The sequence below is a fragment of the Salvelinus sp. IW2-2015 genome, unplaced genomic scaffold, assembly GCF_002910315.2.
Source record: "Salvelinus sp. IW2-2015 unplaced genomic scaffold, ASM291031v2 Un_scaffold5421, whole genome shotgun sequence".
NCBI lineage: Eukaryota > Metazoa > Chordata > Actinopteri > Salmoniformes > Salmonidae > Salvelinus > Salvelinus sp. IW2-2015.
The window spans coordinates 7,582-19,341 of NW_019946686.1; the positions used below are offsets into that span (position 1 = coordinate 7,582).

General features: G+C 38.1%; 1 long non-coding RNA gene across 1 annotated transcript in view; it reads right to left on the reverse strand.

The window, feature by feature from the left end:
- Positions 1–4,441, reverse strand: part of LOC139022553 (uncharacterized) — a 6,074-nt gene extending 1,633 nt beyond the window's left edge. The window contains exons 1-2 of the long non-coding RNA XR_011478525.1: positions 4,358–4,441; positions 3,653–3,766 (exon numbers count right to left, since the gene is read on the reverse strand). This is a non-coding gene — a long non-coding RNA (uncharacterized lncRNA). The remainder of the gene's footprint in view (positions 1–3,652; positions 3,767–4,357) is intronic.
- Between the last annotated feature and the right edge of the window lie 7,319 nt (positions 4,442–11,760).

An 11,760-nucleotide genomic window follows, 5' to 3' on the forward strand; every position in this document is an offset into this window, starting at 1 on the left:
AAAGAAAATAAAAAAAAAAACGACAAAAGAAGCAAACAAAGAAAAACAACTTCTGTGCAAAAACAGAAAAAAAAAAATGCGGAAAGCGAAAAAAAAAAAAAAAAAAAAAAAAAATATTTGTTTATGTCTAGCTGAAACAGTATGTAGTCTACCAGAGTAGGGTTATTATGAGTATAAACAGTATGTAGGGTACCAGAGTAGGGTTATATGAGTAATAAACAGTATGGTAGCGGTAACAGAGTAGGTTCATTATGAGTAATAAACAAGTAGGTAGTCTATCTACCAGAAATGAGTAGGGGTATTATGAGTAATAAACAGTAGGTAGTCTACCAGAAGTAGGGTTATTATGATAATAAAACAGTAGGTAGTCTACCAGAGTAGGTTATTATGAGTAATAAACAGTAGTAGTCTACCAGAGTAGCGGTTATTATGAGTAATAAAACAGTAGGTAGTCTACCAGAGTAGGGTTATTTATGAGAATAAACAGTAGGTAGTCTACCAGAGTAGGGTTATTAGAGTAATAACAGAGGTAGTCTACCAGAGTAGGGTTATTATGAGAAGAAAAACAGTAGGTAGTTCTACCAGAGTAGGTTATTATGAGTAATAAAACAGTAGGTAGGTACCAGAATAGGGTTATTATGAGTAAAGAAACAGTGGGTAGCGTACCAGAGTAGGTTATTAATGAGTAATAAACAGTAGGTAGTCTACCAGAGTAGGGTTATTATGAGTAATAAACATAGGTAGTTCCAGAGTAGGTTATTATGAGTAATAACACAGTAAGTAGTCTACACAGAGTAGGGTTATTATGACGTAATAAACAGTAGGTAGCACTACCAGAGTAGGGTTATTTATGTGATAATTAAACAGTAGGTAGTAACCAGAGTAGGTTATTATGAGTAATAAACCAGTAGGTAGTCTACCAGAGTAGGGTTATATGAGTAATAAACAGTAGGTAGTCTACCAGTAGTAGGTTATTATAGTAATATACCAGTAGGTAGTCCACCAGAGTAGGGTTTTTATGAGTAATAAACAGTAGGTAGTCTACCAGAGTAGGGTTATTTATGAGTAATAACAGTAGGTAGTCTACCAGAGTAGGGTTATTATGAGTAATAAACAGTATCAGGTAGTCTTACCAGAGTATTTTGGGTTATTATGAGTAATAAACAGTAGGTAGTCTACCATAGTTTTACAGTAGGGTTATTATGAGTAATAAACAGTAAGGTAGTCTACCAGAGTAGGGTTATTATGAGTAATAACAGTAGGTAGTCCACCAGAGTAGGGTTATTATGAGTAATAAACAGTAGGTAGGGTACCAGAGTAGGGTTATTATGGTAATAAACAGTAGGTAGTCTACCAGAGTAGGGTTATTATGAGTAATAAACAGTAGGTAGTCTACAGAGTAGGGTTATTATGAGTAATAACAGTAGGTAGTTCCCAGAGTAGGGTTATTATGAGTAATAAACAGTAGGTAGTCTACCAGAGTAGGGTTATTATGAGTAAAAACAGTAGGTAGTTACCAGAGTAGGGTATTATGAGTAAAAAAACAGTTAAGTAGGGTACACAGAGTAGGGTTATTATGAGTAAGTAAACAGTCGTAGGTACCAGAGTAGGGTTATTTATGAGTAATAAACAGTAGGTAGTCTACCAGATAGGGTTATATAGTAGTAATAAACAGAGGTAGTCTACCAGAGAGTAGATTATGAGTAATAAACAGTAGGTAGTCTACCAGAGTAGGGTTATTATGAGTAATAAACAGTAGGTATTAGTCCACAGAGTAGGTTATTATGAGTAATAAACAGTAGGTAGGTACCAGAGTAGGTATTATGATAATAAAACGTAGGTAGTCTACCAGAGTAGGTTATTATGAGTAATAAACAGTACGGTAGTCTACCAGAGTAGGGTTATTATGAGTAATACACAGTAGGTAGTCCACCAGAGTAGGGTATTATGAGTAATAAACAGTAGGTAGTCTACCAGAGTAGGGTTATTATGAGTATAAACAGTAGGTGTCTACCAGAGTAGGGTTATTATGAGTAATAAACAGTAGGTAGTCTTACCAGAGTAGGGTTATTATGAGTAATAACAGTAGGTAGTCTACCAGAGTAGGTTATTAATGAGTAATAAAACAGTAGGTAGTCGTAACCAGAGTAGGGTTATTATGAGTAATAAACAGTAGGTAGTCACCAGAGTAGGGTTATTTATGAGTAATAAACAGTAGGTAGTACCAGAGTAGGTTATTATGAGTAATAAACAGTAGGTTTAGTCTACCAAGAGTAGGGTATTATGAGTAATAAACAGTAGGTAGCTACCAGAGTAGGGTTATTATGAGTAATAACAGTAGGTAGATCCACCAGAGTAGGGTTATTATGAGTAATAAACAGTAGGTAGTCACCAGAGTAGGGTTATTATGAGTAATACACAGTAGGTAGTCCACCAGAGTAGGGTTATTATAGTAATAAACAGTAGTAGTTTACCAGAGTAGGGTTATTATGAGTAATACACAGTAGGTAGTCTACCAGAGTAGGTTATTATGATAATAAACAGTAGTAGGGTACCAGGAGTAGGGTTATTATGAGTAATAACAGTAGGTAGTCTACCAGAGTAGGGTTATTATGAGTAAAAACAGTAGGTAGGTACCAGAGTAGGGTTATTATGAGTAATAAACAGTAGGTAGGTACCAGAGTAGGTTATTATGAGTAATAAACAGTAGGTAGTTACCAGAGTAGGGTTATTATGAGTAATAAACAGTAGGTAAGTGTACAGAGTAGGGTTATTATGAGTAATAAACAGTAGGTAGAACCAGAGTAGGGTATTATGAGTAATAAACAGTAGGTAGGTACCAGAGTAGGGTTATATGAGTAATAAACAGTAGGTAAGGTACCAGAGTAGGGTTATTATGAGTAATAACAGTAGTAGTACCAGAGTAGGGTTATTATGAGTAATAAACAGTAGGTAGTACCAGAGTAGGGTTATTATGAGTAATAAACAGTAGTAGGTACCAGAGTAGGTTATTATGAGTAATAAACAGTAGTAGTCTACCAGAGTAGGGTTATTATGAGTAATAAACAGTAGGTAGTACCAGAGTAGGGTTATTATGAGTAATAAACATAGGTAGTCTACCAGAGTAGTAGGTTATTATGAGTAATAAACAGTAGTAGTCTACCAGAGTAGGTTATTAGAGTAATAACATAGTAGGTATGCTACCAGAGTAGGGTTATTATGAGAAATATAACAGTAGGTAGAATACCAGATAGGGTTATTAGATAATAAACAGTAGGTAGAACCGATAGGTTATATGAGTAATAAACAGTAGTAGTACCAGATAGGTTATTAGAGTAATAAACAGTAGTGTAGGGTACCAGAGTAGGGTTATTATGAGTAATAAACAGTATGTAGTCTACCAGAGTAGGGTATTATGAGTAATAAACAGTAGGGTAGAATACCAGAGTAGGGTTATTTATGAGTAATAAACAGTAGTAGCGGTACCAGATAGGGTTATAATGAGTAATAAACAGTAGGTAGAGTACCAGAGTAGGTTATATGAGTAATAAACAGTAGGTAGGTAACCAGAGTAGGGTTATATGATTATATAAAACAGTAGGTAGAATACCAGAGTAGGGTTATTATGAGTAATAAACAGTAGGTAGAATACCAGAGTAGGCCAAGAGGGCAGCGATGATCAGCAGCAGCACCCCCAGTGCAGTATGGGGGATGAGGGATTTTTCAGGAGAGCTGCCATAGTTATTCACCAGCAGCAGTAGAGAACCTACAGGGTTCAACAACAACAGGTCAGAAGACATCAGGCTTCAGACCACAAACTCACACAAGAAAAACATTGTTTGAGAAGAAGCCACGAACACAGCTCCATATCCGCCCTCTACTGGCCAAGTTTCTGTACTGTACACATCTCATGAAGTCTATTCTGAGAAACAGCCTGCATTCATGTACAACATAACACATATAATATAAACCTTCTCACACATTTTAAGTGATCACAATATTATATATGAGACCTATAAAGATAATCAAAATAAAGAGAAAATAAGACAACGCCATAAAAAAAAATCCCCACTCCTTTTTGGATCTAATATATTCGAGTGGGACCTTTGAATATACATTTTGGGAGCTTTAAAGTGTTGTCATCTTATTTACTCTTTATTTTGATTATCTTGATTATTATATATGATTATGATTAACAATGCAAAGTATTGTTTTTATGATTAACTTCTCATTGCTTCATAAACTCAATAATACATGTATTTTTACAATATATTTAAATCGCAATACACGGCTATTCGTTAGAAGGTTTTAGGCTATATAAAAAGTAGAACCGATCAGAATCTAAATGTTCACTCACCGCCGGAGATCCCGAGGATGCCCACGGAGAAATGAAGCGACTCTGCCTCGAACTCAGCCATCATCCGAGTGTCTAATGCACGCGCCACGGAGCGCTCTGGGGTTATAAATACTGTCCCGGGATCTTACGTCATTCTCTCTACAAGTTACAGGATATGGCGGGGTGATTCACCCAAGTGACGCTTCTGATACCTCTCACCAAGTCACCCAACGTCTTCCTAGAGCCTTAAAATACAGCCATTAATTAACATGGACTGTCAATGGAGACACGTTTTTTTCTAAGGGGGTCAAATATGGAAGGCCAAAAGGTTCAAATCGTTTTAACACTTGTATTTATCATTTTTCACTTGCTTTTTTCAAGTGTCAAATGTCATTTTTTGCACATGTGATTTTTTCACCTGTCCAGTGTGTGTTTACAGGTGATTAAAATTAGAACCTGTTTAGTGTTCATTACACCTGTTCAGTGTTCATTACACCTGTTCAGTGTTCATTACACCTGTTCAGTGTTCATTACACCTGTTATTAGTGTTCATTACACCTGTTCAGTTGTTCATTACACCTGTTAGTGTTCATTACACGCTGTTCTAGTGTTCATTACCGCTGTGTCAGTGTGCATTACACCTGTTCAGTGGTTCCATTACAAGTCTGGTTTACGTGTTCATCTACACGGCAGTGTGTTCATTACTTTCTGTTATTAAGCCTGGTTCAGTGTCACATTTCACCTGTTCAGTGTTCATATACAACCTGTTCAGCTTCACTTTCGTGTCATATACAACCTGTGTTCAGTGTGTTGTCAGTCTAATGATCTGCCTGTTAGTGTTCATTACACACGTTCTTTTCAGACGACACGTTAACACTGTTTTATGTTCATGGTACACACCTGTTCAGTTTCATTAGACTTGCTAGTATGCTTAACTGTAGTGTTCATTACACGGCTGTTCAGTGTTCATTACACCTTTAGTGTTCATAACGCAAATGTTTAGCTGTTCATTACACACTTTGTTCGTGTTACGACTGTTCACCTGTTAGTTATTCACCTGGTTCAAGTGTTCATTGCACCTGCTTCGAGTGAATCTCGATTAACTCATGTATTAGGTGTTGCATTACACCTGTTAGTGCATTACACCTGTTCAGGTGTTCAGTTAGGCTTATTTCGAGTTAACGCACGTGTCATGTTCATGACACGTATGTTCATTACACCTGTTCAGGTGTTCGATTAAGGCCCTGTTTAGTGTTCGTATTACTAGTCTGGTGTTAGTGTCATTACACCTGTTTAGTGTTCATCTACACCCGTTCAGTGTTCATTACACTGTTTAGTGTTCATTACACCCGTTCAGTGTTCATTACACCTGTTCAGTGTTCATTTACAGGTGATTAAAATGCTTGTTATGGCCATTTTTACACAGGTTCATTACACCTGTTCAGTCTATTGGTAAATAATGGGCATTTTTGGACTTGTTTTTGGATAATTGCCGAAAACAACTTATTTGGTAACTAACGTCCCATTTAGCAATTTTAAAAAAAAGTAGTTATGTATTGAAAAAAAGCACAAAAAGGCTTCCTAATTCATAAAGGTAGCTTTCTTATTTAATTAGCTATCCAGAGATTATTCCTTGTCTGAAGTATCCATCCTCTAAATCCATGTTGAAAAACAATTTCCCGAAAGTTATGTGCCGCAGATTAGAAGTCACAACGTTAAATAAAGCATCCCAAGGTTAATGCTATAGGTGTGTTTAAGGGAGAAACATGGAACTTTCTGCGTGGTGTCACTCTTACATGTATTGTTTCTTCTGTGGTACATATAAGGCGCTATACTATTTAATTCCAGATACCTACGAGTAGCATATACACTACAGTAGCATAACACTACAGTAGCATTACACACAGTAGCATACATACAGTAGCATTACACTACAGTAGCACTACAGTAGCATAATCACCTACAGTAGCATTTACATCACTTACAGTAGCATTACACTACAGTAGCATTACACTACAGAGTAGCATATCACTACCTAGCATATCACTAGCAGTAGCATTACACTACAGTAGCAGTAGCATTACACTGACCATAGGCATAACACTACAGTAGCATAACACTACCTAGTAGCACTAGTATTACACTACAGTAGCATTACACTACAGTAGCATATCACTACAGTCGTAGCATGTACACTACAGTAGCATTACTACGAGCACATAGCATATCATACACTACAGTAGCATTACACTACAAGTACATACACGTACAGTAGCATTACACTACAGTAGCATTACACTACAGTAGCATTACACTACAGTAGCATATCACTACAGATAGCATCTACACGTTACAGTAGCATTACACTACAGTAGAAGTAGCATTACATTACCCGTAGCATACACTAATAGCATAACATACAGTAGTATTACACTACAGTAGCATTACACTACAGTAGAATTACACTACAGTAGCATTACACTACAGTAGCATTACACTAAGTAGTATTCACTACAGTAGCATATCAACTACAGTTACATCAATACACTACAGTAGCATTACATCACTACTAGTAGCATTTACACTACAGTAGCATTACCTACTTACAGTAGCATATACACTACAGTAGCATTACACTACACGTAGCATTACACACAGTAGCATATACACTCTACAGTACAGCACTTACACTACAGTAGCATGTTACCACTACAGTAGCATTACACTACAGTAGCATAAGCACTACAGTAGCAATTAGTCACACTACAGTAGCACTTACACACACTACAGTAGCATTACACTACAGAGCATAACACTACAGTAGCATATTACACTACTAGTTGTAGATATAACGTACGAGTAGCATTACAACGTAGCAGTAGCATTACACTACAGTAGCATTACACTACAGTAGCATAGCATCACTACACTACAGTAGCAGTTACACTAAGTAGCATTACACTACAAGCAGTATCACTACAAGCATTACACGTAGCAATGTACACTACAGTTACGCATAGCTTCACTACAGTAGCATTACACTACAGTAGCATTCACTACAGTAGCATTACACAGTACATACAGTAGATACACTACAGTAGCAGTAACACTACAGTAGATAAACACTAACCAGTAGTATTACACTACAGGTAGCATATCACTACAGTTACCATTACAACTACAGTAGCATTTACACTACAGTAGCATATACTACTACACTACAGTAGCATAACACTACAGTAGCAATAACACTACAGTAGCATTACACTACAGTAGCATATCACTACAGTAGCATTACACTACAGTAGTATACAACAGTACATACACTACAGTCAGCATTACATACATAGCCACTACACTACAGTAGCATTACACTACAGTAGCATAACACTACAGTAGCATAACACTACAGTGTAGTATTACACTACAGTAGCATTACACTACAGTAGCATATCACTACGTAGCATTACACTACAGTAGCATTACACTACAGTAGCATTACACTACAGTGCATATCACTACAGTAGCATATCACTACAGTAGCATACACTACAGTAGCATTACACTACAGTAGCATAACACTACAGTAGCATTAACACTACAGTAGCATTACACTAAGTAGCATTACACTACAGTAGCATATCACTACAGTAGCATTACACTACAGTAGCATTACATACAGTAGCATTACACTACAGTAGCATAACACTACAGACATGTACACTACAGTAGCATATCACTACAGTAGCATATCACTACAGTAGCATTACACTACAGTAGCTTACACTACAGTAGCATTACACTACAGTAGCATTACACTACAGTAGCATATCACTACAGTAGCATATCACTACAGTAGCATTACACTACAGCTAGCATACACTACAGTAGCATAACACTACAGTAGCATAACACTTACAGTAGTATTACACTACAGTAGCATTACACTACAGTAGCATATCACTACAGTACATTACACTACAGTAGCATTACACTACAGTAGCATTACACTACAGTATGTCATTACATCTAGTAGCATTACACTACAGTAGCATTACACTACAGTAGCATATCACCTACAGTAGCATTACACTACAGTAGCTTACACTACAGTAGCATTACACTACAGTAGCATATCACTACAGTAGCATTACACTACAGTAGCATTAACTACGTACAAGTAGCAAGAGTAGCATTACACTACAGTAGCATACACTACAGTAGCATTAACACTACAGTAGTATTACACTACAAGTAGCATTACACTACAGTAGCATATCACTACAGTAGCATTACACTACAGTAGCATTTAACTACAGTAGCATTAACACTACAAGTTAGGCATAACTACAGTAGCATTACACTACAGTAGCATATAGTCACTACAGTAGCATTACACTACAGTAGTATTACACTACAGTAGCTAACACTACAGTAGAATTACACTACACGTAGCATTACACTACAGTAGCATTACACTACAGTAGCATAACACGTACAATTACATAACATACAGTAGTAATTACACTACAGTAGCTTTACACTACAGTGTAGACATATCACTACAGTAGCATTACACTACAGTAGCTACTTACACTACAGTAGCATTACACTACAGTAGCATATCACCTACAGTGCATGATCACCACAGAAAAAAAAAAAAAAAAAAAAAAAAAAAAAAAAAAAAAAAACTAGCATTACACTACAGTAGCATTACACTACAGTAGCATTACTTGAACTTCTATCGCTGCATACTGGAGCTGGTATAAATGCCGTCCTCCTGTAGCAGCAGCAGGTTGGAGAGGTGGCCACTGCCATTCCCAATATATACCGCTTCTGTTTTTTAAGGTGGTTCATGCACGTTATGTTCTCTAGTTCCAGGTGCATACAGGGATAATACATTTTTGTGTGCTCCACTATAATAAATGGTCTTTCCACATGTCAGAAATAGAGTGGATGGTTAAAGGGCATTCCTTTCTTTGACCTGTGTGCTCATATCTCAAGGTGTTTAACTTATCTAAGATAGGAGGCAGCATTCAAAATTTTGGAGGGAAAGCGTGCCCAAATTAAACTGCCTGCTACTCAGGCCCAGAAGCTAAGATATGCAGATTATTAGTAGATTTGGATAGAAAACACTCTGAAGTTTCTAAAACTGTTGGAATCATGTCTGTGAGTATCACAGATCTTATTGGGCAGGCGAAACCCCGAGGACAAACCATTCAGAATTTGTTTTATTTGACGTCACTCTCTTTTCAATGAGGTTTCATTGGGAATCCAGATTTCTAATCGACTTTCTTGCAGTTCCTATCGCTTCCACTGGATGTCAACAGTCTTTAGAAATTGGTTGAGGTTTTTCCTTTGAGAAATGAAGAAGTAGCACTGTTCAGAACGAGGCTCGAGGGAAGTTTACTCTTTGTTAGAGGCATGTTACACGTTGTTTTCCTCCGGTATTGAACACAGATCATCCCGTCTTAAATTTTATTGATTATTTACGTTAAAAAATACCTAAAGTTGTATTAAGAAGTAGTTTGAAATGTTTGGACAAAGTTACAGGTAACCTTTGTAGTCATTTTGCGCGAGTTGGAACCGGTGTTTTTCTGGATCAAACGCGCCAAATAAATGGACATTTTGGATAGATATCAACGGAATTAATCAAACAAAAGGACCATTTGTGCTGTTTATGGGACATATTGGAGTGCCAACAGAAGAAGCTCGTCAAAGGTAAGGCATGAATTATCTTTATTTCTGCGTTTTGTGTCGCGCCTGGAGGGTTGAAATATGATGGTCTGTGTTTGGTTGCTATCCTCAGATAATAGCATCGTTTGCTTTCGCCGTAAAGCCTTTTTGAAATCTGACACATTGACTGGATTCACAACAAGTGTAGCTTTAATTTGGTGTATTGCATGTGTGATTTCATGAAAGTTGAATTTTTATAGTAATTTATTTGAATCTGGCGCTCTGCATTTTGGATGTTGGCCAGGTGGGACGCTACCGTCCCACATATCCCAGAGAGGTTAATTTCTGTCATTGTGTTTTATAGCCATCGTCTTCAACGTGGAGACGTGGTGACGTACAACAACCTGAAGCTCCAGATGTGGGATCTTGGTGTACAGATGAGTATCAGGTGAAGACCACAACAAGCCTTTCATGTATACGCATAAACACATAGACATTGTTGAGTGCAAAAGGAAGACAGGAAGCTTCTACAAGGCATCACAACTTGCCATACATTATTTTGCCACGCCTCTTTGTGTAAAGGGTTTGTTCTAGTTTCCTATGCTCGCCACAGTCTTTCCTTATGTTTCTCTTTCCCATATCCTAATTTTTCTCCTCCAAATCCTGAGCTACGGAGCTAATTGAACAGTTCAGTTATTGCCTTAATTCAACACACCTGGTCTACCTGGTCGGTTAATCAAAAACATGAAGTGCCTGCAGCCCTCCAGGACCAGGGTTGCCTACCTCTGACATACTGTATCAGAGGGAACACACACACACACACACACACAACACACACACACACACACACACACACACACACACAACACACACACACACACACACACACACACACACACACACACACACACACACACACACACACACACACACACACACACACACACACACACATCCCTCACTTAAACCACAACACGTACAAACATTTAATTTAAGATTACATTACATACCGGTACTTTATTTTAATAACAAATTACATTACATTAACAATGATAAAACATTTCAAAGGTCTTGGATAAAAATACAGATACAGGTAGAGACATATCTACAGTAGTTTCTACCTGTACTCTACTCTACTGACTCTGAAAAAACCAAAAGAAATATGCTCAGGGTCCCTGCTCATCTGCGTGCCTTAGGCATGCTGCAAGGAGGCATGAGGACTCAGATGTGGCCAGGGCAATAAGGGAGAAAGGACGCTACAGGGAGACAGGACGGACAGCTGATCATCCTGCAGTGGCAGACCACGTGTAACAACACTGCACAGGATGGTACATCCGAACATCACACCTGCGGGACAGGTACAGGATGGCAACAACAACTGCCCGAGTTACACCAGGAACGCACAATCCCTCCATCAGTGCTCAGACTGTCCGCAATAGGCTGAGAGAGGCTGGACTGAGTGCTTGTAGGCCTGTTGTAAGGCAGGTCTCACCAGACATCACCGCCACCAACGTCGCCTGTGGGCACAAACCCACCGTCGCTGGACCAGACAGGACTGGCAAAAAGTGCTCTTCACTGACGAGTTACGGTTTTGTCTCACCAGGGGTGATGGTCGCATTTGCGTTTATCGTTGAAGGAATGAGCGTTACACCGAGGCTGTACTCTGGAGTGGGATCGATTTGGAGGTGGAGGGTCCATTATGGTCTGGGGTGGTGTGTCACAGCATCATCGGACTGAGCTTGTGTCGG